At 36.1% G+C, this 8385-nt stretch overlaps 1 pseudogene; it reads right to left on the reverse strand.

The window, feature by feature from the left end:
- Positions 1 to 911: 911 nt before the first annotated feature.
- LOC129730895 (uncharacterized) lies at positions 912 to 2877 on the reverse strand (annotated as a pseudogene).
- Positions 2878 to 8385: the final 5508 nt, after the last annotated feature.

An 8385-nucleotide genomic window follows, 5' to 3' on the forward strand; every position in this document is an offset into this window, starting at 1 on the left:
CCTTCCAGCCGCTATCCTTATCCATACTGGAGTGGTCGCCTATCTGGTCCCATGGTAGTCTATGCCGAAGCAGTGAGGCCATGGCTAGGGGCGACTGCCATAGCGCCTTATGAGCAACTATGACACCCCCGACCGGCGCAAGTCAGGAAAGGACATCTGATCCCACTCCTGCCCGGTTCCCACCGGGCAATGAATTTGGAACGTACTGGAAGGCCTGCCAGGTTTTACGGGACGGAGACCCCTGCACCGGTTGTTGTCTCGCCGTTTCAAGCCGTTGTCACACGACCTTACTAAGGGAGCTCGGCGCAGGTGCCAGCCCAGAATCGTGGTACGAAAACGAAATCCGACTCTTATCATATGGCGTTGCGACCAGTTACCGTAATTGGGAACTTACTGGCATCAATCCCAATGGGCGAATTAGTGCATTTGGGTGGTGGGAGCGGCACTATTCGCTCCGTCAGAGCTGCTTCCGGATAATGTGGCTTTTGTGAGAATTCGGCGGCCCAATGCCTGAGTCTCACCACAACCTAGACTAGCTCTCGCTGATGGTCCGGGACTGCGTTCTTGCAGTTAGCACTTCCGTGGCCTACGGTAATCGCTAAATACCGACCCGTGGTGGCATACAGCTCTGCCAAATATATATATATATATATATATATATATATATATATATATATATATATATATATATATATATATATATATATATATATATATACATATATATATATATATATATATATATATATATATATATATATATATATATATATATATATATATATATATATATATATATATATATATATATATATATATATATATATATATATATATATATATATATATATATATTTATATATATATACTTATGGATTTCTTTCCATTAAGAACTTTTTAAAAAACATTAGTATTCACTAAACGATCTATTCACTACCAAATCTAAACTAGAACTGACTGTGACTTCTTCTCCTAACCGTCTAACAACCTAACTACTAAGCTAGCTTGCTGAGGTCAGCTGGGAACCATCATCGGTGGCGGCGCGATGTTCCTCGTTCATTTGTCACGTTCCAGGATTCATATTCCAATCGTCGTTGCTTTGTAGCTTGGTGCTGCATGGGAACGATGATGCCGAAGATTCAAAATTGATGAGCTGGCTGGTTGAATGTTTGACGCTGCGTGAGAACTGCAATGTGGAATGGCTGGCAAGTTGGCTCATCTGATGCTGGGTGATAACCACGATATGATAAAGGAATGGCTGGGAAGTTCGGACATAACTCCCCCCTTCTTAGCTTGAACCGTCCCGGTTCAACTCGATGTTGGTGTCCGTGGGTTCACTTGGTTTGATTACAATTTTCGTCCAAATTGTCCTTATTTCTTTGAACAGGTAACCAGTTATTATTAGAAGGATGATTACCGTGAAAGTTCCTCCGTATGAAACATGATGATTATTTGTTTCCAAAACTTCAATACGCTTTCTATTGTTGGTATGTAATTGTTGTAAGATTTGTGTGTCTGTTACTATAGTCTTCGATTTGTTGTTCAATGTTGATTGCAATGGTAGCATTTCCAAAATGTTGCTATAGTCCAATTGGGTGTTTTCAAACGATTGATTCTCTATTTCGACAGAACAGTTTTAAAAGTGATAAGAAATGATCCTGTTAGATTTTTAGGACCATAACCACAACTGTTTTTTAATTGCACAGATTTAAGTGCATTTCGAATCAGAATTTTTCCGTTTCCCATGGACTTAACTTCATGAATTCCATTGTATTTTTTAAATGGACAGCTACTGGGATTCCCTCTTAATAATCGATGTATGCACATATCATTAGAGACGTTCTTCATTGTCTGTAACTTGCAAATGATATTTTGTCCGATGTTTACGCAAGTATCGTTCATGACAAATGTTACGTTCGTCCCTAAAACTGCGTGCGTGAAATCGATCGGTATTATTTCTTCATTGATGGGAATATTCTCCACAATAATTTGCTGGTAGATTCCTTGTAAGAATTTTGGAATTTTTATGAGAAACACAATACATGAACCGTTGTAGAAAGCTGCTGGTTCTAAAAATTCGTAAACCTGTTCGTCACTGTTTACGGAAATTCCTGAATTTTCCAATTTGTCAATAATATAGTTGATTTCCGTTGCTTGAAGGATGCTCTTGGATAAAACCCCTACTTTAGCCATGACGATCGAATCCGAGATGTCGTCCAACTGCCGTTGAATTACGTCTAAGTTGAAGATTAACCTCTGGAAATGTTGTAGCTGTTCCCAGGAGACCTTCATGTTTTTATTTGTCCTAAACTAATGTGTAAGTTTACCTATTTCTTCTTTTTCATTGTAAATTACTTTTGTTAAATTGTTAATTCTGTCTTGAAACTGATTATTTATTTTAATTTGTTCATTGTTATTCATAATAAGATCCTTATTTGAATAATGTAGGTAACTAATCTTTTGATTTAAGGTAACTAGATCATCATTATCTAAATTTCCTGTAATGGTTTTAATTAACGTACCCAGAATATTGATAGCTCTCTTTGTTTTTCTTCTAGGACTAAGTTTTTGTAATGTCAAGCTTGTTTGTATAAATTTCATTTTTAGAATATCTTTAAAATCTTTCATGTTTACATTTGAATTTATTTGACTTATCATTAATTCATACAGATTTAAAATTTCTTGAAAAGTATCTAATTTGAATGTATGAACTAACCAATCATATCCTTCTCTAATGAAAGTGTTACCTACTTTAAGAGCTACAATACCTGGGTTGTCATTCAAGTCCGTGATTTCTAGGTGTGCACCGTATGCTCGAAAGTAAAGGTGGGTTGATAGGATTGGGAAAATGGTGAATAAAAACAGGATCCACCGCATCGTATCCAGACCTAAAATAATAAAGAAATATTAATATAAATGAAGACAACATGAATGTGCTAGCAAAATACTCATAATTTAGTGTTTGATTCCAAAATAATTTGTTTTTTTAACTCATTTGTATCCAATGTTTTAGTATATTGCTTGCACTTGTAAAATAAGCTTATGTCGTATTCCGTTTCCTTTTTAGTTTAGACTTATGGATTTTTCTTTGATTTTCATCAAGTATGTTCACATCCATGTTTTCTGCAATTGTTATTTCCTTATATCGTTCCTGATGTTTTAAGTTATTTCGTTTTCTTTCATACATTGTTTCGCCAGGGTTTCGGCTTACATGATTTTCTTTGTTTCGATTCAGTTTATCAATTTCCGATCGTTTTCGTACCAATTCCTGGTCTTTAAATTTCTTAAATAATTTCTCTTTCAAACGAATACGCTCGTCGAGGTCATTCGGGAGAGTGTCACCGTTTCGAAAACCATAGAACAGTTCTTTTGGTGTAATATTAGTATGGGAATGTATTGAATCATTGTAAATTGCAGTTGCTAAATTTATTTTTGTAGATTCAGATAAGTCCTTAGTCGACTCTTTATTTGATAATATATTGTGCAACTCTCTAAGAGTGCGATGAATAGTTTCCACGGTGCCGTTTGAAGATGACTGGCCTATGCTTGTAAAATGATATGCTATTTGATTATCCTCAAGAAACTCACGCATAGATGCTGATGTAAAAGAGGCTTCTGAATCCATTACTATTAGGTTAGGTTTTCCTAGTAGAGAGATGAACTTTGCCAATGCTTGAAGAATATGTATTGTATTTCGTGTACGGATTGGAATTACTAATGCAAGTCTAGAAAATTTGTCACAGAAAGTAAGATAATTTTTACTTCTGATTATAAAAATGTCCATATGGACGATTTCCAATGGTTTAGCAGGTGTTTGAGTCAATTTGTATTTTAATTTATAAGGATGTCTTTCGTATTTGCTTCTTTGACATAATTTACAAACATTAATAAAACGACTTACCTTTGCCTTCATCTTTGGAAAATAGTATTGAGTTAAAATATGTTTAGTTGTTTCTACAATTCCTCTGTGGTTGTTATTATGTTGTGCCAGAATTATTTGATCTTGTTCAGTTTCGTCGAAGACATCGGTTAAACATTTTTTCAGTCCAAAATATTCGAAGAGTTTTAGCTCTCGCAAAATAGTTTTTATATATAATTTGTAGGCTATTCAGTATATTGGTGCTACAGTAAAGTCCATTAACACAAGTAGGACTTGCATAATTTTTCAAAATATTTATTAAAACTGCGGGGCTAAAGTTTGTTTTTTTTAATCGTCACTCTCATATGATGTCTAAAAACAACAGAGGTTTCTGTACTTTCTTCAGAAGACTGTTCTAAAACAATTCGGTTCCTGAATTCATTTAATGGTTTCTCTGTGCTAGGGATGAAGTCTCCATCATCCGTATCAGCAGAGTGTTGTGTCATACTATCTTCGCTGGTTGCATGAATTTCGGCTGTTGTTAATTTTTCTGGCTCTATTCTTGATAGTGCATCCGCATTCCTATTTAGTGTGCCTTTTTTGTAAGTAACATCGAATTCATATTCTTCTAATTCCAATTTCATGTTTAATAGTTTACGGTTTAAATCTTTTTTCTGTCTGAGCCATACCAAAGCTTTGAGGTCAGTTCTCAATTGGAATTTTGTACCATAAATGTATGGCCTAAAGTGTTTTACGGCCCACACAATAGCAGCAAGTTCCTTTTCGGTAGCAGACCAATTACATTCTGTGTCGTTCAGAGTTCGTGATGCATACGCTATTGGATGCTCTTTCGAATCTTCGATTCTCTGCGAAAGAACCGCACCGAGTGCAAAATCACTTGCGTCGGTTTCAAGAATGAATGGCTTATCGAAATCTGGATATCGTAAAATAGGGTCAGATATCAACATTTGCTTACAGTCATTGAAACAATCTTTAAACTCATCATTATGAACAATTGTTGCTCCTTTTTTCAAGCATTTTGTCAAAGGTTTTGTAAGTTTGGCAAAATCCTTTATGAATTTCCTATAATAACCAAGAAGGCCAAGAAATCCCTTGATTTGCTTTGTTGTTTTTGGTAAAGGCCAGGTCAAAATTTTATCAATTTTTTTTGGATTTGGTTTGATTCCATTTTCTGTAACAATGTGACCAAGAAATTCGCATTGTTTTTGTAAAAATTCACATTTGTCCAGTTGAACCTTCAAGTTAGCTTCAATTAATCTACAAGGTCGCGTGTAGGACACGGCCACTGTGTCACAACACGAAGCTGGATCGTCATTGTTTGTTCTGCGGAGACGCTCGATTAATCCTACCATCAGCCGTGAGGTCGTGACTTAGACGTTCGGTGAAGTATTACCTTTAGAATTTTTACTATTATTATCAATATTATTACTATGTTATAATATTATAATTAATATTATTATTGATATTATTATTATTATTATTATTATTATTACTATAGTTATTATAATTATTATTATTACTATTGTTATTAGTATTAGTATTACTGTCTTTTTTTTTATTTGATCCATTGTAGATTGAAAAATTGTTTTTAAAATTTAATATCAACTACTTGAAAATTTTACCGCCTCCCACAAACTCGATGCTCCTGCTTCCGTGTACGTCGCAGAACTTGCTGCTATTCAGTACTCCCTTGGAATCATCGAAACCCTACCCATAGACCACTACTTCATCTTCACAGATAGTCTCAGTGCCATTGAGGCTCTGCGATCGATGAAGCCTGTGAAGCACACCCCGTATTTCCTGGGGAAAATACGGCGGTTTTTAAGTGCTTTAACAGATAAAAATTACCGGGTTACCTTAGCGTGGGTCTCTTCTCATTGCTCTATTCCGGGTAATGAAAAGGGTGACTCTTTAGCTAAGGTGGGTGCTATTGATGGCGATATTTATGAAAGACCAATTGCTTATGATGAATTTTATAGCATTTTGCGTCAGAGAACACTCAACAGTTGGCAATCATCATGGAACTCAGATGAACTGGGACGGTGGCTACATTCCATTTTTCCTAAGGTATCGACGAAAGCATGGTTCAAGGGGTTGGATGTAGGTCGGGACTTCATTTGCGTGATGTCCAGACTTATGTCCAATCACTACACGTTAAACACGCATCTCTTTCGTATAGGGCTTGTAGACAGTAATCACTGCGTTTGTGGCGATGGCTACCATGACATCGAGCATGTTGTTTGGCCGTGTGCCGAATTCTGTGATGTTAGGTCCGAGCTTATAGATTCCCTCCGGGCCCGAGGAAAACAACCGAACGTACCCGTTAGAGACATTCTGGGAAGCGGTGATCTCCAGTACATGACACAACTGTACTGTTATTTGAAAAAGAATGACATTAAAATTTAATATTCTTTTGTCTATTTGTCAGAATACCCGTATACGACGCTGGAGACACGAACACGAAGAGCCTAAATCTATGTTTAAAAAACAAAAAAGAACACCAGTCGAAACACAAATAGATCGTATATCTCAATTAGTTTTAAGCAAGAATTGTATTTCCCTCCTCTCACCTTAAATCCCCACTAGCTCATAGTCGGCCGCGAGAATAAATAAAAGGCCTCCCTCTTTTCCCTGCTAACGTAGAACTAATACGAATTGTACTTGGCTCAGTAAAACAGAAAATGTATCGTGCCGTGTCAAATAAACTAATTTTAAACCTAAACAAGATGCTGCTAATGTTGCTTATACGTGCAAGAGTGGAGACGATATGCGTGCATTTCCAAAATATCAAAAAACTTTTACGATGAAAAAAGTTCATATATGCGACTTTAAAGCTTGATATCTTATACGAGCTGTTTCATTATTCAATGTCACTCTACAACTTCATATTTGCGATTTGAAACGAAACTATAAGCGATATATGAATATACACTACGGGTTCTTTTATTACTTAATGCGATTTCACAAATCAGCATTAGCAAATTATTTCAGATATTTATACGATGTTCGCCATGCATTCCTTCGTAATTGTTTATTATAACGTGCGATTAAATCACCTTCAAATGAAAAAAAATACAGCGAACAGAGTAGCAATTATTTTGCATTATTTACCCCTTGCTATTCATATTACAAGGAATAGCAAATTACAAATGTCGGTGTTTAGTTTTTACCATTCATTTCTTTTTCCTTTGGGCACACGCTGTAATATTTGGGTATCCATCCGGACTCGAACCTTGGACTCTTAGATTGTCAAGCATCATTCTTTCTGCTCCTCCGTGGTCTCGCTGTCGGAAATCTCTGAGTTTTAGTAATAACTTTTTAGTTTCATCGTATAAATGATCAAAAGACTTCGTAAAGCATGAATCTAATTAGATCTCGTATTGCGAGTTAGTTTCTAAATTTCTGCGGGAACGTTCGTTGTTTACATTTCGGTTGAATTGTCATGGCCGCTCGGTGAGCTGTGTCATTTGTTTAAACAAAATTGAGTGATTTTACCGCCTTCAACAATAATTAAAGGCAAGTTTCCAACAAAGATATTATGCTAAGTAGTGCATCATTGATCCGAGTTGTCCGCAGATGTTTTCTGTGGCTAATTTTTCGAAGAGCAGCAGTGGCGGGAAGTGACTAAATTTATACATATGTGATACGATGTAATGTGGATTTACTGCGAGTTTAACCAAGCATTAGAAAAGTTAATTGGTTTTTGTATCCGGGTTTATTACCTATTAGTCGCAAAGGTTCCGCAAAACAACGTTATATGCGATGAAACTTTCACATTGGTCATACAAGCTAATGATCTATCATAATATCTTGTGCGATGTAAGCGGTGCGAACATTAGCGGCATCTAGTTATCATAAATTCAGTCGTTTACGGTGTTACAAAATGATGCCTTTTGCGACTAAACATGAGACTTTTGGTTTTCGCGTATATTCATCACTTTGTGTAATTAATAAAAGTTTGAATATACATTTTATGAGTTTATCTGTATTGCTGTGTGAGTATGTTACACTCATCGCAAGAAGTCGCAACACAAAACCATAAGCGATAAAACACTTGGTTGCACATACAGCTATACGATAGTGATGTACCATAGAACTTTATACGAGGTAACCCGTGCAAACATATGCGATTTTTAGTTATCTAGGCTTGTTTCATGAGTTTAGTCATTAAGGGTGATACAAAATGAGAGGTTTTGCGACTAAATTTATATGCAATACGACGTGATACTGGAGATTTTGCTTTATACGTATAATCATCACCTTGTGAGTTTACTATGAGTTTGGACAGGCATGATATGAGTTTATGTATATTACTATGCGAGTATGTTACACTCATCGCAGAAGTTCGCAAAATAACACCATAAGCGATTAAACACATACGTTGTTCATACAGCAATACGATACTGATGTGCCATAGAACTTTCTACGAGGTAATCCGCGGAATCTTATGCGACTTCTGGTTGTCTGGGATGTGTTTCGTTATAATCGTATCGTATCTTTAGGGT

The sequence above is a fragment of the Wyeomyia smithii genome, chromosome 3, assembly GCF_029784165.1.
Source record: "Wyeomyia smithii strain HCP4-BCI-WySm-NY-G18 chromosome 3, ASM2978416v1, whole genome shotgun sequence".
In the NCBI taxonomy this organism is placed as follows: domain Eukaryota; kingdom Metazoa; phylum Arthropoda; class Insecta; order Diptera; family Culicidae; genus Wyeomyia; species Wyeomyia smithii.